This window comes from Micromys minutus (assembly GCF_963924665.1).
Source record: "Micromys minutus genome assembly, chromosome: X".
NCBI lineage: Eukaryota > Metazoa > Chordata > Mammalia > Rodentia > Muridae > Micromys > Micromys minutus.
In genome coordinates this window covers 128,107,185-128,130,152 of record NC_137970.1, presented here as the reverse complement: position 1 = coordinate 128,130,152, position 22,968 = coordinate 128,107,185, and the positions used below count along the sequence as shown (strand labels likewise).

The window sequence follows — 22,968 nt, the reverse complement described above, 5'->3', positions numbered from 1 at the left end:
GTTTAAGGCATGTAGACCAGGAATATTACAACCTTAGAAAGTATTACAAGGTTAAGGGTAGACATGGCTTCATGCCTTATATTGATTCCTAAGGCTCTTGGAGAAATTTCAAAGTGTTGATTCTGAGTGTTTGTAAGAAAACAAGAGACTTGTAGCCTCAGTTTTTTTCAAAAGCACACAGTGTGTTCTTGGAATTTGCTTTCTTGCCCCTCCAAGGAATAGTGGATAGGAATGGGGTTACCACAGCCTTTGTTATTCTTTTTAAAAATTGGTTATTTTATTTATTTACATTTCAAATGTTATCCCCCCTCCAAGTTTCCCCTCCATAAGTTCCCTATCCCCTTATCCATTCCCCCAGCCTCTATGAGGTTTCTCCCCCACCCACCTGCCTCAGTGGCCTAGCATTACCCTATCCTGAGTCATCAGGCCTCCACAGGACCAAAGGGCTCACTTCTCAGTGATATCAGATAAGGCATTCCTCTCCTACATATCAAGCTGGAGCCATGACTACCCCCTGTGTACTCTTTGGTTGGTGGTTTTGTCCCTGAGAACTTTGGAGGGTCTGGTTGCTTAATGTTGTTCTTCCTGTGAGGTTGCAAACAGCTCTGCTCCTACATTCCTTGCCCCAACTTCCATATTGGGGGCCCCTGTACTTAATCCAATATTTGGCTGTGTACATCTGTGGCCCCATCCCTCAGCTGTGGGGGCTGTGCCTATCCATTGGTCTCTACATTTTTATCTTTCCTTTACTGGGTATTTTGGCTAAAGTCCTCCCTGTTGGGTCCTAGGAACTTCTTTGGTCCCTGGCATCTGGGACTTTCTAGTAGCTACCCCCAGTTCTCCTGCCCCACTGCTACATACTTAATTTCAAATTCCTGACCCTCTGTAGTTCTTCCACATCTTCTCCCATATCTGAACTGCCCACCCCCTTTTCCCTCCCATCCCCTCTCCCTCACAGATCCCTTTCTCCCTCTACTCCCCAGAGATTATTCTCTTACCCCTACTGAGTAGCTGTAGCATCCACACTTTCTTTAATCTTTTCTTCTTGAGTTTCTTATGGTCTGTGAGTTGTATCGTGGGTATTCCGAGCTTCTTTTTGGCTAATATCCGCTTATCACTGAGTGCATACGATATGTGTTCTTTTGTGCCTTGGTTTCCTCACTCAGGATGATATGTTCAACTTCTATCTATTTGCCTGTGAATTTCATGGAATCATTGTTTTTAATAGCTGAGTAGTACTCCATTGTGTAAATGTACCACATTTTCTGTATGCATTCTTCTGTTGAGGGACATCTGGGTTGTTATCAGCTTCTAGCTATTATAAATAAGGTTGCTATAAACATAGTGGAGCATGTGTCCTTGTTAGATGTTGGACCAGCTTTTGGGTATATGCCTGGAACCTATAGCTGGGTCCTCAGGTAGAACTATGTCCAATTTTCTGAGCAACCTCCAGACTTATTTCTGGAGTGGGTGTACCAGCTTGCAGTCCCATCAACAATGGAGGAGTGTTCCTCTTTTACCACATCCTCTCCAGCATCTGCAGTCACCTGAGTTTTTGTCTTAGCCATTCTGACTGGTGTGAGGTGGAATCTCAGGGTTGTTTTGATTTGCATTTCCTTGATGACTAAGGATGTTGAACATTTCTTTAAGTGATTCTCAGCCATTTGAGATTCCTCAGTTGAGAATTCTCTGTTTAGCTCTGTACCTCATTTTTACCAGTTCTTTGTATATTTTGGATATTTGTCTTCTATCTAATGTAGGGTTGGTAAAGATCATTTTTCAGTCTGTTGGTTGCCGTTTTGTCCTATTGACAGTGAGTGTCCTTTGCCTTACAGAAGCTTTTCAATTTTATGAAGTCCAATTTGTCAATTCTTGATTTTAGAACATAAGCAATTGGTGTTCTGCTCAGGGAATCCTTCCCTGTGCCAATGTGTTTGAGGTTTTTTTCCCCCACATTCTCTTCTATTAGATTCATTGTATCCATTTATTTGTGGAGGTCCTTGATCTACTTGGACTTGAGCTTTGTACAAGGAGATAAAAATGGGTCAGTTTGCATTCTTATGCATGCTGACCTTCAGTTGAACCAGCACCATTTGTTGAAAATGCTGTCTTATTTTCACTGGATGGTTTTGACAAAGATCAAGTGACCATAAGTTTGTGGGTTCATTTCTGGGTCTTCAATTCTATTCCATTGATTTATCTGTCTGTGTCTGTACCAAAAACATACAGTTTTTTAAATCACAATTTCTCTGTAGTATAGCTTGAGGTCAGGGGTGGTGATTCCAATAATGTTCTTTTATTGTTGAGAATGGTTTTTGCTATCACGTGCTTTGTTATTCCAGATAAATTTGAGAATTGCTCTTTCTATCTCTACATTGGAATTGCATTGGAATGTTGATGGGGATTGCATTGAATTTGTAGATTGCTTTAGATAAGATGTTCATTTTTACTATGTTAATCATGCCGATCCATGACCATATGAGATCTTTTGGGCTCCCCACTGTGGATTCCAATGAAAAGAGACAGTACATGTTTTTAAGGCATTTATTCTCATGGTGAAAGGTGGATGAGTAAAACTGTACCCCACTTCTCAGGGCAGGCCTGAGATTAAATACCTTTTTCTGGGAAGAGTGTCTGGGAAGAAAAGTTAATTGGCTAAGCCTCCAGTCCTTTAGGTACATCATTATAATGGAGATATGTCTTGAGCCTATGTGACCTGTGGTCACCTCCTCTACCTGTGAAGGGGCTTAGGACATTGCCCTTACTTGACTGATGGCCACAAATCTCTGTATAGGTGGCAGTGGGGCCTGTAGCTATGTGATTGGGGCGTGGTTCCTGAGAGTTTAGGGAAATGCCTACCATCCCTTAGGGCTACCAGGGTTTCAAACCTCATCTCAACCGAAAACCTGCTGCCCCACAGTTCTTTTTGTTTCTATTTGGTTGATTTCAGCACCAAGTTTGAATATTTTCTGTCATCTATCCCTCTTGGGTATATTTGCTTCTTTCTGTTTTATAGCTTTCAGATATGCTATTAAGCTGAGTGTGTATGCTGTCTCCAATTTCTTTATGGAAGCACTCAGAACTATGAGTTTTCCTCTTAGCAGTGCTTTTATTGTGTCCCATAAATTTGGGTATGTTGTGCCTCCATTTTCATTAAATTCTGAAACATCTTTAATTTCTTTATTTCCTGACCAAGTTATCATTGAGTAGATCGTTGTTCAGCTTCCACGTGTATGTGAGCTTCTTGTTTTTGTTGTTCTTGAACACCAGTCTTAGTCCATGGTGATCTGATAGGATGCATGGAGTTACTTCAATCTTTTTGTATCTTTTGAGGCCTATTTTGTTACTGATTATATGGTCAGTTTTGCAGACGGTACCATGAGGTACTGAGAAGAAGGTATATTATTTAGTTACAGGATGAAATGTTCTGTAGATATCTGTTAAGTCCATTTGATTCATAACTTCTAATAGTTTCATTGTGTCTCTGTTTAGTTTCTGTTTCAATGCCCTGTTCATTGGTGAGAGTGGGGAGTTAAAGTCCCCCACTATTATTGTTTGAGGTTCAATGTGTTCTTTGAGCTTCAGTGATGTTTCTTTTACAAATATGGGTGCCCTGGCATTTGGGGCATAGATATTCAGAATTGAGAGTTTCTATTGGTGGATTTTTCCTTTAATGAATATGTAGCATCCTTCCCCATCTTTTTTTTATAACTTTTGGTTAAAAGTCTGTTTATTGCATAATAGAATTGCTACCCCCACTTGTTTCTTGGGACCATTTGCCTGGAAATTTTTTTCCAGCCTTTTACATGGAGCTAATGTCTGTCTTTGTTACTGAGATGTGTTTCTTATATGCAGCAAAATGCTGGATCATGCTTTTGTATCTAGCCTGCTAGTCTTTGTATTTTTATTGGGCAATTGAGTCCACTGATTTTGAGAGATATTAAAGACCAATGTCATTACTTTCTCTTTTCTTTTGTTGTTAGAGGTGGAATTATGCTTGTGTGTTTCTCTTCTTTTGGGTTTGTTGTGAGGGGATTATTTTATTGCTTTTTTGTGTGTAGTTTTTCTTCTTGTGTTGGAGTTTTTCTTCTCTTATTCTCTGTAGGGCTGGATTGCTGGAACATATTGTTTAAATTCAGTTTCACTGGTCCCATCTCTTCCGTGTTCTGTAGGCTTCATAGAGTTAGGGATTGGTGCTTGCTCAAGGGATGGGTCTTAAGTTGGGCTGGTGATAGGTTGGCCATTCACTCATTCTCTACTTTATCCTCATGCCTGCATTTCTTGTAGACAGAATATATTTGGGGTCAGGAGTTTTGTGGGTGGGTTGGTGTCCATTTCACTCCACACATAAAGGGCTAGGCCCTCCACCATTAATCATCAATTAAGAAAATACACTACAGGCTTGCCACTACAGGAAAGGTTTCCTCTTCTTTGATGACTCTAACTTTTGTCAAGGTGACATAGAACTAACCAGCAAAGTTAGGTCCTCATTGCCTCCACCTCTGGCTTTTCTTCTTCATCAGACCTAACTCCCTGTAGTAGGTGTCTAGCAGTCAAGAAGCTGATATGGGAGGATCTTGAGTTTGAAGCCAATATGGGTTACATAATAAATACTGAATAAGCTTGGACTACAATGTGAATCAATGTCTTAAAATGATTGATAGACAGAAAAACAGACAAAATAAATGTTCATGCCATTTGCCACAACATAGACAACTATTCAGGACATAATCCTTAATGAAATAAGTCAAGTAAAGAACAAAAACCTATGGTATGATTTCACATATATGTAGAAAATAAAAAATTTTCAACTATATAGAGACAGAAGATAGAGCAGTAGTTACTGAGAAAAGACAGCTGGGGGAAAATAAGAAATATAGATCAAAAACAGAGTAGCAGAGGGGTAGAATGATCAACACTATAAATCTAATGTACAATGTGAGGAATATGGTTAATAATAGTATATAGTATTTGTATTATCCTATATGAGACTATTATAGCTGCTCTTGTACACAAAATGAACAACTCTTTGAGAAGATAAATTGATAATTTTTAATAAAATCATTGTATTGCCTTCATGTACTTTATAATATGTTTTTACATTAAATATACACAATAAAGTTTATTGTAAGAACTTTTTATTCAAGAAAAAAATCTATTGAACTTTAGGTAGTAAACGTAGGAACATGCGGTTTTAAACATTGCTTATTCCTACTCTAGTTCTATTTTCAGTATTTTTATAAGGGTTAACAAACCAAGAAAGCCAGCAGCTAAGCTTTCAAGGTGTTTGGAGAAGAGTTCAGAGAAGTGTATGCCCTGAGTTTTCTGGAAGCAAGCAATACACTAAATGAATACCCAGAAATATAACAAGGTGATGCAATGAATGAAGTAGTTAGACATGAAACACTCCAACATATATTTTGTGTCTGGAAAGATGTACTCTTATGCTAGGATGTGTGCTCTGACTGTTCTTCAAGAGGTCCTGAATTCAATTCCCAGAAACCACATAGTGATTCACAACCACCTGTAATGGGATCTGATGCATTCTTCTGGAGTGTGTCTAAAGACAGCTACAGTGTGCTCATATAAATAAAATTTAAAAATAAAAGAATGTTGAGGTCAGTGCAAATAATGGCAGCCTTGCTTGTAAAGTTTCAGATGGAAGCAAAGACTCTCAGGCCATTTGTGTAAAGAATCAGTGGTGTTCTCACTGGTAAGTGGATATTAGCCCAAAGGCTTGAAATACCCAAGATACAATTCACAAACCATATGAAGCTTAAGAAGGATGACCAAAGTGCGGATGCAGAAGAAGGATGACCAAAGTGCAGATGCTTCAGTCCTTCTTACTAGGGGGAACAAAAATATTCTCAGGAGGAAATATGGAGACAAAACTTGGAGCAGAAACTGAAGGAAAGGCCATCCAGAGACTGCCCTATCTGGGGATATAGCCCACATTCAGTCACCAAACCCAAGCAATATTGCTGATACCAAGAAGTGGATGCTGACAGGAGCCTGATATGGCTGTCTCTTGAGAGGCTTCTACCAGAGCATAACAAATACAGAGGTAGATGCTCGCAGCCAACCATAGAACAGAGAATGGGGTCCTTAATGGAGGAGTTAAAGAAAGATTTGAAGTTGAAGGGTTTGCAACCCAATAAGAACAACAATACCAACCCACCAGAGCTCCCAGGGTTTAACCACTATCCAAATAATACACATAGATGGACCCATGGCTCTAGCTGCATCAATAGGAGGAGAAGCTCTTAGTCCTGCCAAGGTTTAATGCCCCAGTGTAAGGGAATGTCAGGATGGGGAGGCAAGAGGGGGTGGATGGGTGGGTGAAAACCTTCATAGAAGCAGGGGGAGGAGTGATGGGATAGGAGATATGGGGGCAAATCTGGGAAAGAGGACCCCCTGTCCTCCCAATACCGGCTTACACAGATCCCTCCCCCATTTCACCCTCCTCATCCCCCCCCCACCTCAAGTCACTGCAGTACTAGGCACATCTTCTCTCACTGAGGCCAGACAAAATGGTCTGGTTAGGGGAACAAAATTCATAGGTATGTAACAGGTTCAGGGACACCAGCACTTCAGTTGTTGGGGATGTACATGAAGACCAAGTTGCATATCTGACACAAATTTGTGGGGGGCTTAGGTCCAACCAATGTATGTTCTTTGGCTGGTGGTCAAGTCTCTGAGAACCCCAAGGGTCCAGTTTAGTTTACTCTGTTGGTCTTCCTGTGAAGTCCCTATCCTCTTTGGGTTCCTTAATCCTTCATCAAAACTGACAACAAGACTCCCTGAGTTCCATCTAATATTTGACTGTGAATTGTTGCATCTGTCCATGAAATGGGTCTCAATTTTGGCCAGTTATTAATCTGAAATTCCCTCCATCTCTGCTCTATTTTTGTTCCTGAACATCTTGAAGTCAGGACACATTTCAAGTCAAAGGTTTTTGTGGGTAGGCTGCCATCCTTCTCCCTCCCCTGGGAGTCCTGTATGGCTACAGGAAAGGCCACTTCAGGGTCAATGTCTACCAATACTGGTAGTCTCAGCTAGAATTGATACTCTGGGGCCTCCCCCATCCCAGCTTCCTGACTCTTCTTACAGATTGCCCCCCCTCACTGCCAATTTCCCTTTATATTCCTTGCTTTCTCTACATCTGACCACTCCCCACTCAACTCTCCACCTATCCTTTCTCCAGTTAAGGTTCCTCCCTCCGTCTACCTTTAATATCTATTTTATTTCCACTTGTGAGAAATATTCAACCATCCTCCCTTTGGCCCTCTTTGTTATTTGGTTTCTTTGGGTCTGTTAATTATAGTGTGGTGATTCTGTATTTTATGGCTAATATGAACTTATCAGTGAGTATATAGTGAGTCTAGGTTACTTCACTCAGGATCATATTTTCTAGTTCCATCCATTTTCATGCAAAATTTATGATGTCTTTGTTTGTAATAGTTGAATAGGATTCATTGCTGTAAATGAACCACATTTATTTTAGCCATTCTTCAGTTGAGGGACATCTAGGTTGTTGCCAGTTCCTGGTCATTACGAATAAAGTTGCTATGAACATAGCTGATCAAGTATACTTGTGGTATAGTGGAGCATCTTTTGGGTATATGTGATGGTTTGTATATGATTGGCTGAGGGAGTGGTACTATTAGAAGGCGTGGGTTTGTTGGAGTAGGTGTGTCACTGAGTGTGGGCTTTTAAGACCCTAGCTGCCTGAAAGCCAGTATTCTGCTAGAATCCTTTCAATGAAGATGTAGAACTCTCAGCTCTTCTTGTACCAAGCCTGTGTGGACACTGCCAAACTCACCTCCCACCTTGATGATAATGGACTGAACTTCTAAACCTGTAAGCCAGGCCCAATTAAATGTTGTCCTTGTAAGAGTTGCCTTAGTCATGGTGTCTGTTCATAGCAGTAAAACCCTAATTAAGACAGTGTATGTTTAGGAGTGGTATAGCTGGGTCTTCATGTAGAACTATTCCTAATTTAATGGGACACTGCCAAATTTACACTCCTGACAGTAATGGAAGAGTGTTTCCTTTGCCACACATCCTCACCAGCATGTGCTGTCTCTTGAGTTTTTGATCTTAACCATTTTGATGGGTATACGGTGGAATATCAATGTCCTTTTGATTTCCATTTCCCTGATGACCAAGGACATTGAAGACATTTCAAGACATTCAAGATTCCTTTGATGAGAATTCTGTTTAGGTCTATAGTCTATTTTTAAATTGAGATATTTGGTTAGTTGGTGTCTAATTTATTGAGTTCTTTATATATTTGAGATATTAGCCTTCTGTAGGGTTAATGAAGATCTTTTCATAATATGTAGGCTGTTGTTTTTTCCAATGGCAGTGACTTTGACTTACAGAGCTTTTTAGTTCTATCAGGTCCCATTTATCATTGATCTTAGTGCCTGATCTTAGGGTTCTGTTCAAGAAATTGTCTCCTATGCTGACAAGTTCAAGACTATTCCTCACTTTCTGTTCTATTTGACTTATTACATCTGGTTTTATGTTGAGATCTTTGATCTTTTTGGACTTGAGTTTTGTTCAGGGTAATAGATATGGGTCAATTTGCATTCTTTTACATGTAGATATCCAGTTAGAACAGCACCATTTGTTGATGCTCACCCTTTTCCATGGTTTTGACTTCTTTATCCAAAATTAAGTGTCCACACGTATGTGGGTTTATTTCTGGGACTTTGATAATATTCCACTATCATCCTGTCTGTTTCTATGCCAATACCATGCAGTTTTTATTACTCTGTAGTACAGCTTGAAGTCAGGGATGGTGATACCTCCAGAAGTTCTTTTATTGTTCAAGATTGTTTTGTATATTCTGAGATTTTGTTTTTTTCTTGTGAAGTTGAGAATTCTTTTTTCAAGATCTGTAAAGAATTGTGTTGGTATTTTGATGGGAATTGCCTTGAATCTGTAGATTGCTTTTGGTAAGATGGCTATTTTCATTGTTAATCCTACTGATCCAGGAGCATGGGAGATCATCCCATCTTCTGATATCTTCCATATTTTCATTCTTTAGAGACTTGAAGTTCTTATAATACAGGACTTTTATCTGCTTGGTTAGAGTTATACCAAGATACTTTATATTACTAACATCTATTGTGAGAGGGTATTGTCTCCCTAAATTCTTTCTCAGCCCATTTATCATTTTTATCATTTTCATTGATTATTCTCTGTATTTACATTTCAACTATTATCCCCTTTCACCTGATTCCCATCCCCCTTCCCCTACCCCTTGCTTCCATAAAGTTGCTCCCACTCCCAACCACCCATTTCAGTGCCTTGAAATTCCCCTACACTAGAAAAATGGACCTTCACTGAACCAAAGGCCTTTTCTCCCATTGATGACAGACAATACTATCCTTTGCTACATATGCAAGTGGAGCCATGAGACTCTCCATATGTGCTCAATGGTTGTTCTTTTTGGGAGGGTTTTTGGCTTTGTTTGTTTGTTTGTTTTTGTCCCTGGGAGCTCTGGAGGGTTTGGTTGGTTGATATTTTTGCTCTTCCCATGGGGATACAAACCCTTTCAGCTCCTTCAGTCTTTTGTCTAGCTCCTCCATTAGGGTCCCTGTGCTTAGTCGAATGGTTAGCTGCAAGCATCCTCATATGGCTTATATGAGTATGAGTATCATGAGTATCATCCTCATATCGACATGGCTCTAGCAGAGCCTCTGAGGAGACATCCATATCAACCTCCTGCCTGTAAGCACTTCTTGGCATCAGCAATAATGACTGGATTTGGTGGCTGCATATGGGATGGATGCCCAAGTGAGGCAGTCTCTGAATAATCTTTTCTTCACTACCTGCTCCTCTATTTGTCCCTTGATTTCCTCCTGTGAGTGCTTTGTTCTTCCTTATTTTGTGAATTTAATTTTATTGGATATTCTCTATATTTATATTTCAAATATTCTTCCTTTCCCCCCACTCTCATCTCCCCTCCCCCTCCACTTTTTCTTCCTTATTTTCCTTTCCATTTTTATTGGATATTCTCTGTATTTACATTTCAAATGTTGTTCCCTTTACAATAATCCCATCCTCCCTCCCCCTCCCATTGCCTCCATGAAGGTGCTCCCTCTCCCAGCCTCCCTTTCCCACCTCAGCAGCTTGACATTGTCCTATGATGGGAAAAAGAGCCTTCATTAGACCAAGATCTTCTCCTCTCATTGATGCCAGAGAATGATATCCTCTGCTGCATATGTACCTGGAGCCATAGGTCTCTTCATGTGAACTGATTAGCTGGTGTTTTAGTACCTGGGAGCTGTGGTGGGTTTGATTAGTTAATAATTTTGTTCTTTCCATGGGGTTCTTTTAATGAAGGTTGCAGTCCTTTCTCTAGCACCTTCACTGGGGGTCCCTGTGTTCAGTCCAATGGTTAGCTGCAAGCATCCTCCCAAGGACCAGCTATACCCAAGTGATATTGATTGGAATTAAATAGCTATAAACATTAAGGATTTTATAGGTCTAGTATCTCATATAGAAGGGTAGTTTGTATCTTTGTCCATATGATATAATCTTGTTGTGTAGAGGGTTTGTGGATTGAGAGTTGAATATATAAACCTGTATGAAAAGCTATCGGGCTGTAGAGTTGTGTTTGTGAGATTTTGGGGTACAGAAATACCCTGGGACAGAGGCAGAGAACAGGTGGTAGTAAACTACCAAGGGAAGGGAGTTGTGTAAACAGAGTGAGATCTGGGTGGCAGCTTGGACCGGGTATGTGAGGCTCTATATCAGGGTCGGGCCTGAGGAGTGAGAGAGATAAACCATTTATTTTTTAATATTTACTACAACACCTATGTATTAGTATGGCTCTGGCAGAGGTGCTGAGGATGTATCCATATCAAATTTCTGCAAGTAAGCACTACTTGGCATCAGCAATAGTGCTTGGGTTTAGTGGCTACATATGGGATGGATACCAGGTGAGGCAGTTTTTGGATGATCTTTTCTCCAATCGCTACTTCTCTATTTGTCCCATTATTTCCAACCATGAGTTTTTGGTTCTCCCTTCTAAGAAGAACTGAGGCATCCATGTTCTGGCCTGCGAATTGTTTCTTGGGTATTCTGAGCTTTGGGGGCTAGTATCCACTTATCAGTGAGTATATACCATGTGTGTTCTTTTGTGACTGGCTTAGCTTACTCAAGATGATAGTTTCTAGTTCTATCCATTTTTCTAAGAATTTCATAAAGTCATTGTTTTTAATAGCTGAGTAGTACTCCATTGTGTAACTATACCACATTTTCTGTATCTATTCCTGTGTTGAAGGACATCTGGGTTCTTTCGAGCTTCTGGCTGTTTATAAATAATGCTGCTTGTTACGTTCTGTCCTACATGTACTTTATGCTTATGGTAACTAGTGGGATTTCAGTGTAGGCTATCAAACCTCTATAAGAATTAAGTACTGACAAAAAATATTCATTTAGTGTCATGCCAAAATGCCTTTAAAAATATGTATATGTATCCCCTTTTTTAAAAAAATAAAGTTGTAAGAGAGAAAAATATTTATAATATACATCATAAAAAACAAAACAAAAAAAAACCCTAAATTCTCACAAGGTGGACTTTTAAAAGGACCAATTTTCTGTGACAATATGAGACATTGGAGAATTAATAAAAAAATATCGTAAAGCCAAAAATAAATAAATAAATAATGCTGCTATGAACATGGTGGAGCATGTGTCCTTTTTAGATGTTGGAGTGACTTTTGGGTATATGCCCAGGAATGGTATAGCTGGGTTCTCAGGTAGTACTATGTGTAATTTTCTGAGGAAACTCCAGATTGATTTCCAGAGTTGTTGTACCAGCTTACAATCCCATCAATGATGGAGGCGTGTTCCTCTTTCTCCACATCCTCACCAGCATCTGCTGGCACCTGAATTTTTAATCTTAGCCATTCTAAGTGATGTGAGGTAGAATCTCAGGGTTATTTTGATTTGAATATCCCTGATGACTGAGGATGTTGATCATTTCTTTTTTTTTCAGATTGTAATTATGAAATTTTAATGAGGCTCACCTTTAAAAACATATACAAATGTACAGTGACTGTTGATACATACATACATAGCTTATAGCTTTGACATACCCATATTTACCCGAGCTCAGAAGTCATTTTTAAATTTTTAGTACAATCTAAGTAATATAAAATTAGCCATTCAACAGACTTTAAGTGTACAGTTCAATGGCACTAAGCATTTTCACCATGTCCAACCAGCAATGCCCTGACCTTCAGAACTTTCTGTTCGTAAACAGAAACTCTGTACTTGCTAAACACAGACTTCCTAGTCCCCTCCTCCCAACCCCTGCAAACACTGCCCTCCTTACTGTCTCTATGAACCTGACCACAGTGGAATGAACCCACTCTTGTCTTTTCACGACTGGATGATTTCATTAGCAGGTTCCCAAGGCTCCTCCAGATCATGGTATTGCATCTTAAAACCATTCCAGGTAGTACTGACTTGTATTCTAGTATATGTTTGCAACATATGTTATTTATCTGTTCATTACTGATGCCATGATTGGAGAGAGAAAAAGTTAATTCAAAGTCAGTACTATAAAGGATGGGGTAGCGCACCATATGAAAATAGCAGCACAATTTCCTTCCTTACCCTTACTGGCACATAAGCTGTGCCATATTCCTTAGAATGCAACAACACACAAATTTAACCCAAAAGCTAACAAGGCAAAAGCACCCTGGTAATAGCTAACTAAAAGGAAGGATGTGCAAATGAAGGTAGGACAATGAGGTTTTATCTTGAGATTAAGATTAACAAGGAAACCAGATTTGGTATTGCTGGCCTTTGATTCTAGCTAGTACACCGGAGGTTGGGGCAGACAGATCCCTCTGAGTTAGAAGTCAGACTGGATTAGATAGCAAATTCCAGGCCACCCAGGGCTACACACTGAGACCTGTCTCAAAATAAATAAATAAATAAATAAATAAACCAAAACCAAAAACAAAACAAAAAACAAAAAAAACCACCTGCATTTTTCCATTTTTCAAAGATCTGATTGAGAATTTATGACCATTTTTTCTAATATATTCTCCCAATTGATGTCTATGTTGGATGATGATTGGGTGATGACAATTTGGTTTAAAATGTATGCATTTGTCTAAAAATTGGTGGATGAATTAACAAAAATGTAGTATCTTAAGAGTCATAAAAAAGTTCTAATTTTTAAATAATAATAATTCTTTGTACAACTTATATGGATCATATTCACACTCCCTTCTCTATCCACCCAATTTTGTGTCCTCTAAAACAAAGTCAAGCCCTATTTGCGTTGCTCAAATATTCTTGAGTATAAGCCTACCCATGGGTGTGCTCCACATGCCAGGAATCACTCTCAGCAGCTGATGAAGTACCAACAGCCTCTCAGCTAGAGTACCCACTCTACCCCGCTCCATGCTGGGATCCTGTCTGGGATTCAAGCTCATACAGGTCTCTTGCATGCTGTCCTCTAGCTATGTGTCCACATGAGCAGTGGTGCTGCTATACCTGGAAAGCATTTTTCTAAAGTCATCCACCACTTCTGGCTCTTCTTGCTTCCTCTTCTGCAATGATCCTTGAGCCTCAGGCAGGAGGGGAGTGACAGATATGTCCCCCATAGGACTGAGTGCTCCATTAGTCTTTTGTTCTCTGGGTATTGCCATCTACTGCAAGAAGTTTACCTGTTGAATGTTGAAGGAAACACTAATCTATGGAGTAAGGATAAGTCATCAGGAATCACTTAATACAATGCCCATTTAACAGAATAATACTAGTAGGTTACCCGCTCAGGCCCATAACCTATATAGCCACAGGTCTTTGAACCAGATAAGAGGGCCAGGTATGGATCCTATCTCATTGATCAGGCCTCAAATCAAATCATAGAGCAGTTGGCTATTCCCATGACACTCATGGGCATATCTTAACAGGACAGCCACTACTGTAGCATCCTGGTTTATAGCTAGTTAAGAATAATGGTTATTTTTGCTTACAATAGCATAAACAGCAGTATGAAAGCTAGCCAGAAGGAATGAAGCTTCCAGGTCTATATGCAATTAGTTTCTCCATGTTATATAAAACAATTTTTAAATTAACATACAAAAATAATTTTAAGGTTCAATATATGATTCATGTCATACTTTATAAAGTACTAATATAGATATAAAATTCAAACATTCTTAAATTTGTTTATAGCATGATATATAAGATATTTATTATACATGTTTAAAGCTTTACAAAAATATTTGCCAATAAAGCAAAAACAGAAATGTAAAGTTTGTCAGACACAGTAATATAAATTTAAGGAAACAATTTGATATGCATACTTAAGTTCCCTCTGAATTACCCACTAAAATTACCCAATTAAAATAATTTAGTTGAGTTTTGTAAGAATTAATTCAAGATAGAATTTTGGAATTACTGTGTAGAATTAAGAGGCATTTGCAAATCATTCACACAGGACTGTGAGGAGCTTGGCTACCACATGCACACTGAGGCTGTTGCCAAGCAGCTGGTAATGCTGCTTCACTGTTGTCTTCTCAGGAAATCCAAATTCTGGAGGAAATCCCTGGAGATTTGCAATTTCTTTAGGTGTGAAATATCGCAGTTTAAGCATTGACAACTTTGCTATCTTTTCTACTAGTGGCAAATCAGTAAGAGATTTGTAGATATTCTCAATCTGCACATCCTCTGTAGTCTGTAACACAGAGCCTGCCCCTTCTATGTAGCTTTCATACCCTTTAGTAAAGCACATGGACCTTCTGGAAGTGGGCCTGACAATATCTAGTAAGAGAGCATACCGCAACAATAACTTTGGTGGTAGAAGGTACTGATCTGTGTCATCATCTTCAAGGAACTCTTTCAGCATCTGCACAGAGAGGTCACTGTCCTGCTGGCATTTCCTGTCAATTTCTTCTACAATCTCAAGCTTAAAGAGAATGGTATCTTTTCCAGAACACTGTGTGCTGTTGCTATCAAAGCAGACATCTGGTTCAGTTCTCTTCACCTTTAGCTCACTTTCTTCAACTACTGAACATTTTTGTGGCTGAATAGTTACAATTTTGGGAAACTCCATCAGTATCTGGCCAGGGGCCTAGAAAGGGAAAGGCTGTGACTGAAGCATTGCAATGAGAAAATACCATAGCCATGAGTTTGGTATGCTGAGAGAGAAAGGAGACAATTAGGAACTTTTTTTTTTACTTCTTCTTCCTGTACATTAAAGAACCCAGGAATAGCATGGCTGCCCTAGTCCCAATGTCTAGCATTTGCGCTGTACTAAGTTGTGGCAGTAAAGACTGCTGTGACCTCACAGGGGGTGAAAGCCAGGTTTCTCTGTCTCTCCCTAAGCTTACTTTTGCCACCTAGTGGGGGAGGCCTTCTCAGGGTCAGGTTTTGTGTTCCCTGTGAGATTGAGTTCAGATAAAAAAATAATTAAACACTTTCCCTTTTTTTAATACCTTAAATGCTTTCTCTAAACTGCCTTGTCCTGTGTCTATAGAAAAACAAAACAAAGACTACTTTTCACTACAACAAATAGCCTAGAATATTCAGGGTAATATTTTTGGTGTTGTTACTTGTGGCTTTTAATGAAAAATTATCCATTCAAAGTTTCTTTTTTTATTGAACAACATTATTTTAAAAACAAAGATAAATGTACAAATTATAAGCATTTTTGCATAAAAGTATACATATACATTTTTGTCAGTGCTTAGATTTTTTTTTTTGTTTGATAGTGTGCATTAAGATATTACTAGTTAAAATGAACATAAAGTACATGTAAAACCACAATGTAATCCTGAATTAGTCAAAGTTTTCTTGGTGTGTAAGGATTAAGCATAATGGTTTTTTCTTTACTTCTCTTTTTTTCTTTTCTTGAACTTCACACAGTCTGTGAGTTGTTTCTGGGGTGTTCTGAGCTTTCTGGGGTTAGTATCCAATTATCAGTAACTGCATATTATATATGTTCTTTTGTGACTGGGTTATCTCACTCAGGATGCTATTCTCTAGATGAATCCCTTTTCTTAAGAATTTCATAAAGTCATAGTTTTTGATAGTTGAGTAGTACACCATTGTGTAAATATACCACAATTTTTGTATCCATTCATCTACTGAAGGACATCTGGGTTCTTTCCAGCTTCTGGCTATTATAAATAGAGCTGATATGAACATTGTGGTGCATGTGTCTTTGTTGTATATTGGAGTGTCTCTGGGTTATATGTCCAGAAGTGGAATAACTGGGTCTTCAGGTAGTACTATGTCCAATTTTCTGAGGAACCGCCAGACTGATTTCCAGAGTGGTTGTACCAGTTTACAACCCCACCAACAGTGGAGAAGTGTTCCTCTTTCACCACATCTTCCCCAGCATCTGCTGGCATCTGAATTTTTGATCTTAGCCATTCTGACTGGTGTGAGGTGGAATGTCAGGGTTGTTTTGATTTGCATTTCCCTGATGGCTAAAGATGTCGAGCACTTCCTTAGGTGCTTCTCAGCCATTCCATATTCCTCAATAGAGAACCTTTTGTTTAGCTCTGTACCCCATTTTTTAATAGGGTTGTTGGATTCTCTGGTGTCTACCTTCTTGAGTTATTTGTATATCTTGGATATTAAGCCTCTATCTGATGTGGGCTTGGTAAATAGCTTTTCCCACTCTGTTGGCTACCATTTTGTTTTCTTGACAGTGTCCTTAGCCTTACAAAAACGTTGCAATCTCATTAAGTTCCATTTGTCATAATTTGACCTTAGAGCACAAGTCATTGGTGTTATATTCAGGAAAATTTCTCCAGTGCCTATCAGTTCTAAGGTTTTCCCTACTTTCTCTTCTAATAGTTTCAGTGTACCTGGTTTAATGTGGAGATCTTTGATCCACTTGTACTTGAGCTTTGTACAAGGAGATAAGAAAGGGTCTATTTTCATTCTTTTGCATGCTGAGTGCCAGTTGGACCAACACCATTTTTTGAAGATGCTGTCCTTTTGCCATTGGATGTTTACAGCTCCTTTGTCAAAAATCAGGTGACCATATATGTGAGGGCTCATTTCTGGATCTTCTATTCTATTCCATTGATTCACGTGCCTATCTCTGTACCAGTATCATGCAGTTTTTAGCACAATTGCCTTGTAATATAGCTTGAGGTCAGGGATAGTGATTCCCGCAGATATTTTCTTGTTGTTGAGGATGGATTTCGCTATTCTAGGTCTTTTGTTATTTCAGATGAAATTGCACATTGATCTTTCCTACTCAATGAAGAATTGGGTTGGAATTTTGATGAGGATTGCATTGTATCTGTAGATTGCTTTTGGTAAGATGGCCATCTTTAAAATGTTGATCCTACCAATCCATGAGCATGGGAGATCTCTCCATTTTCTGAGATCTTCCTTGAATTCCTCCTTTAGAGGTTTGAAATTCTTGTCATACAGGTTCTTCACTTCTTTAGTTAGAGTCACACCAAGGTATTTCATATTTTTTGTGACTATTGTGAAGGGTATCTTTTTCCTAATTTCTTTCTACACATGTTTGTCCTTTGAATATAGGAAGGCTACTGATTTGTTTGAGTTAATTTTATATCCAGCCAATTTGCTGAACTTGTTTATCAGCTGTAGGAGTTCTCTGGTGGAAGTTGTGGGGTCGCTTAAGTACACTATCATGTCATCTGCAAATAGTGATGTTTTACTTCTTCCTTTTCAATTTGTATCCCTTTGATTTCCTTTTGCTGTCTAATTGCTCCAGCCAGGACTTCCAGTACTATGTGGAATAGGTAGGGGGAGAGTGGGCAGCCTTGTCGAGTCCCTGATTTTAGTGGGATTGATTCAAGTTTTGCATGATTAAGTTTAATGTTGGCTGTTGGTTTGCTGTATATTGCTTTTATTGTGTTTAGGTGTGGGCCTTGGATTCTTGTTCTTTCCAAGACTTTTAACATGAAGGGGTGTTGAGTTTTGTCAAATGCTTTCTCAGCATCTAGTGAGATGACCATATGGTTTTGTTCTTTGAGTTTGTTAATATGGTGGATTACATTGATGGATTTCCTTATATTAAACCATCCCTGCATCCCAGGGATGAAGCCTACTTGGTCATGGTGAATGATCGTTTTAATGTGTTCCTGGATTCGGTTTGCAAGTATTTTGTTGAGTATTTTTGCATCAATGTTCATAAGTGAGATTGGTCTGAAGTTCTCTTTCCTTGTAGGGTCTTTCAGTGGTTTAGGCACGAGGGTTATTGTAGCCTCAAAAAATGAGTTAGGTAGTATTCCATTTGATTCTACCTTGTGGAACAGTTTGGAGAGTATTGGTGTCATGTCTGCAATAAATGTCTGATAAAATTCTGCACTGAACCCATCTGGACCTGGGCTTTTTTTGGTTGGGAGGCTTTTGATGACTGCTTCTATTTCTTTAGGTGTTATGGGATTATTTAGATGGTTTACCTTGTCCTGGTTTAACTTTAGTATCTTGTATCTGTCTAGGAATTCGTCCATTTCCTCCAGATTTTCTAATTTTGTTGAGAATAGGCTTTGTAGGATCTGATGGTTTCTTGAATTTTCTCAGTTTCAGTTGTTATGTCCCCACTTTCCTTTCTGATTTTGTTAATTTGATTACTCTCTCTTTGCCCTCTAGTGAGTCTGGATATTGGTTTATCAAGCTTGTTAATTTTCTCAAAGAACCAGCTTTTGGTTTTGTTGATTCTTTGAATGGTTCCTTTTTTTTTCTCATTTGGTCTATTTCTGCCCTAAGTTTGATTATTTCTTGCCATCTACTCCTCTTGGGTGTATCTGCTTCTTTTTGTTCTAGAGTTTTCAGCTGTGCTGTCAAGTTGCTAGTGTATGCTCTCTCCAGTTTCGTTTTGGAAGCACTCAGCGCTATGAGTTTTCCTCTCAATACTGCTTTCATTGCATCCCATAGGTTTAGGTATGTTGTGTTTTTGTTTTCACTGAATTCTAGAAAATCCTTAATTTCTGTATTAAATTCCTTCTTCCATTCCTTCATCTCTTTGTTCTGTTTTCCTCTAGTTCTTTGAGTTCTTTAAGTGTTTTCTTGTTTCCACTTTAAAAGCTTCTAATTCTTTATGCTTTTCCTCCCATTCTTGTTTAAGGATCTTTATCATCATCTTGAGGTATGATTTCAGGTCTGAGTCTTCTTTGTCTGGAGTGTTTGGCATTCTGCTCTTTGCTGTGATTGGAGAGCTGGGTTCTAGTGTTGCCAGGTTGTCTTTGTTTCCCTGGGGTACGTTCTTTTGCTTTCCTCTTGCCATCTTTTTGTAGTGATTGGTTCTAGCCTTTCCCATGTACCTGGTCTGTGTCCCTGGATCTCCGCTGTTCCTGGTGGCAGATGGTCTTAGTGCCTGTTCTTCACCCAAAGGCCGCCTACTGGGAACAGAGAGCCCAGTAGGGTTCTGGTTCCCTGAACCAAACAGGTGGGGTGCACTTTCCATGCACTCCGCAGAGATCTCTCTGCTCCCCGGTTACTTGGAATGCCTTCTCACCAGGTCTGTGTCTCTGGATCTCTGTTGTTCCTTGTGGTGGATGGTCTGAGTGCCTGTTCTGCACCTAAAGGCCGCCTGCTGGGAACAGACAGCCCAATGCTGTGTTCCTGGTTCTCTGCTGTTCCTGGTCAGGAACTCTTGATACTAAAACCACATGCTTCCATTGTTTGTATCAGCAGCCCTCTTGTAGAATATACTTCAAAACCTTTGACATTTTCTAAAAGGATATACTTAGGTCATTTTTGTAACCTCGGGAGAATATCTAGAATATATAAGAAGCTATTTTTCCTCGGATCAGTCATATCCCCTTGTAGGCCAATTCTTGTGAATGGCTGATATGGAGGGCTCATTAAAATCATATTGAAAGACAGCTTGTCAAACTCTTCCAGTGAAATACCTTCAATTCTTTTTGCCAGTAAGTGTATATTAGGAAAGTTATGCTATATACTTCATTAGCAGCAGTATTCACATCAATAGCAGCCACCACATGTGCAGAGATACAACTTTCTCGCAGCGTGTGGTGCATGCCACCAGTGCCACTGTACAGCTCCAGGACACACAGAGGTTCCATCCTCTCGAGACCGCGGCCTGGAAACTAGGCTTACTGGTCCAATGCTTCTACTCCCCTCTGATCATTTCTTTAGTTTTTTCTCAGCCATTCTGTATTCCTCAGTTGAAATTTTTTGTTTAGCTCTGTACTCCATTTTTTCATAGAGTTATTTGATTCTCTACATCTAACTTTTTGAGTTAGACTTCTTTGTATATAATAGATATTAGTCTTCTGTCAGGTGTAGGATTGATAAAGATATTTTCTCAATCAGGTGGTTGCCATTTTGTCCTATTGACTGTGTCCTTTGGCTTACATAAGCTTTTCAATTTTATGAGGTCCCATTTGTCGATTCTTGATCTTAGAGGATAAGCCATTGGTGTTCTGTTCAGGAAAAATTTCCCAGTGCCTATGTATTCAAGGCTATTCAACACTTTCACTTCTATTAGTTTGAGTGTATTGGGTATTGTGTGGAGGTCCTTGATTCATTTGGACTTGAGCTTTGCACAGGGCAATAAGTATGGATCAATTTACATTTTTGTACATGCTGACTACCAGTTGGGTCAGCACCAATTGTTGAAAATGCTATCTTTTCAACTGGATGATTTTAGCGCCTTTGTCAAAGATCAAGTGAACATAGATGTGTGGGTTTATTTCTGCGTCTTCAATTCTATATCTGTACCAATACCATAGTTTTTATTACAATTACTCTGTAATACAGCTTGAGGTCAGGGATGGTGTTTGCCACAGAAGTTCTTTTATTGTTGAGAATAGTTTTCACTATCTTGGATTTTTGTTATTCCAAATGAATTTTCAAATTGCTGTTTCCAACTCTATGAAAATTGAGTTGAAATTTTTATGGGGATTACTTTGAATCTGTATATTGCTTTTGGCAACATGGTGGGGAGTTTAAGTCTCTCATTATTATTGTGTGTGGTGTAATATATGCTTTGAGCTTTAGTATTTTTTTTTTTTAATGAATGTGGGTGCTCTTGTATTTGGAGCATAGGTGTTCAGGATTGAGAGTTCATCTTGATAGGTTTCTCTTTTGATGAGTAAAAAGTGTCCTTTCTTATCTTTTTGAGGACTTTTGGTTGAAAGTCTATTTTATTTGATATTAGGATGGCTACTCCAACTTGTTTCATGGGACCATTTGTTTGGAAAGTTTTTCTCCAACCTTTTACTCTGAGGTAGTGCCTGTCTTTGTTGCTGAGATTAGTTTTTTGTATGCAGCAAAATGCTGGGTCCTATTTCTGTATCCAGTCAGATAGTCTATGTCTTTTTATTGGGGAATTGATCCATCAATGTTACTAGATATTAAAAAATAGTGATAGTTGTTTCCTGTTTTTGTTGTTGTTGTTTTTGTTAGAGGTAGAATTATGTTTGTGTGCTTATCTTCTTTTGGGTTTGTTGCCAGAGACTAACTCTCTTGCTTGTCCTAGGGTGTATTTTCTCTCCTTATGTTGGAGTTTTCCATCTGTTATCCACTGTAGGGCTGGATTTGTAGAAAGAAATTGTGTAAATTTGATTTCTCCATCTATGGTAATTGAGAGTTTCACTGGATATAGTAACCTGGGTTGGAATTTGTGTTCCGTTAGCATCTGAATGACATCTGTCCAGGACCATCTAGCTTTCATAGTCTCTGTTGAGAAGTCTGTTGCAATTCTGATAGGTCTACCTTTATATGTCTTTTGACATTTTTCCCTTACTGCTTTTAATATTCTTTCTTTGTTTTGAACATTTGGGGTTTTGACTATTATGTGTCGGGAGGAATTTCTTTTCTAGTCCAATGTATTCAGAGTTCTGTAGGCTTTTTGAATGTTCATGGTCATCCTTTTCTTTAGGTTAGGGAAGTTTTCTTCTATAATTTTGTTGAAGATATTTACTGGGCCTTTAAGTTGGGAATATTTGCTCTGTTGTACATCTATTATCCTTAAGTTTAGTCTTCTCAATGTGTCCTGAATATCCTGGGCATTTTGGGTTAGAAGCTTTTTGCTTTTTGCATTTTCTCTGAATAGTGCATCAATGTTTTCTATGGTATCTTCTGCACCTGAGATTCCATTTTATCTCTTGTCTTCTGTTGGTAATGCTTGTATCTATGACTCCTGATCTCTTTCCTAGATATTCTATCTCCAGGGTTGTGTCTTTTGTGATTTCTTTATTGTTTCTATTTTCATTTTTAGATCCTGTATGGTTTTATTAAATTCTGTAGCCTCTTTGGTTATATTTTCCTGTAGTTCTTTATTAGACTTTTGTGTTTCCTCTTTAAAGGCTTCTACTCATTTACCTTTGTTCTCTTATATGTCTTTAATAGTTATTCATGTGCTTCTTGAGGCACTCTATCAGCATCATGAGGCATGATTTTAAGTCCAAATCTTGTTTTTCTGGTGTCTTGATATATCCACTGCTTGCTGTGGTGTGAGAACTGGGTTCTGATGTTGACAGGTTGTCTTGGTTTCTGTTGCTTAGTTTTTTGTGCTTGTCTCTTGTTATCTTGTTATTTGTGATGATAGTTTGTCCTGTTGTCTTTGACAGGACATTGTCTCTCCTGTGGGCCTGTGGGCCTGTGGGCATGTGGGTATGTGGGCCTGTGGGCCTGTGGGCCTGTGGGCCAAGTAGTAAAAGCGCTCCTGGTTGCTCAGCTCTCTGCAGGCAGGTTGTTGGTCCCAATGGGCAGTGGGATGGCCCTAGCTCAGAGAACAGATAAACACCAGAAGGGTCAAGTCACAGGCAGTCCTGTTTATCATTTATATAATGGAGGGCTCCTTATTTCTTTGAGTTTATTTATTATTTATGAAACCTTGATCATAGTGGATGATGTTTTTGATGTGTTCTTGGATTCTGTGCGCAAGTGTTTTATTGGGTATTTTACCATCAATGTTCATGGAGGAGATTGGCCTGAAATTCTCTTTTGTTGAGCCTGTGGGTGGTT

The 22,968-nt window shown here is 39.0% G+C and overlaps 1 protein-coding gene and 1 pseudogene across 3 annotated transcripts in view; one reads left to right on the top strand and one right to left on the bottom strand.

Annotated features, from left to right (window-relative positions):
- TMLHE (trimethyllysine hydroxylase, epsilon) overlaps nucleotides 1-22,968 on the top strand; it is a 147,979-nt gene that overhangs the window by 18,156 nt on the left and 106,855 nt on the right. The window lies entirely within an intron of this gene.
- Nucleotides 14,468-20,060, bottom strand: LOC308414329 (tRNA (cytosine(38)-C(5))-methyltransferase-like; annotated as a pseudogene). The gene is made up of 2 exons: nucleotides 19,635-20,060; nucleotides 14,468-15,218 (listed from the first exon to the last, which is right to left on the bottom strand). The product of its transcript is annotated as a tRNA (cytosine(38)-C(5))-methyltransferase-like (transcript).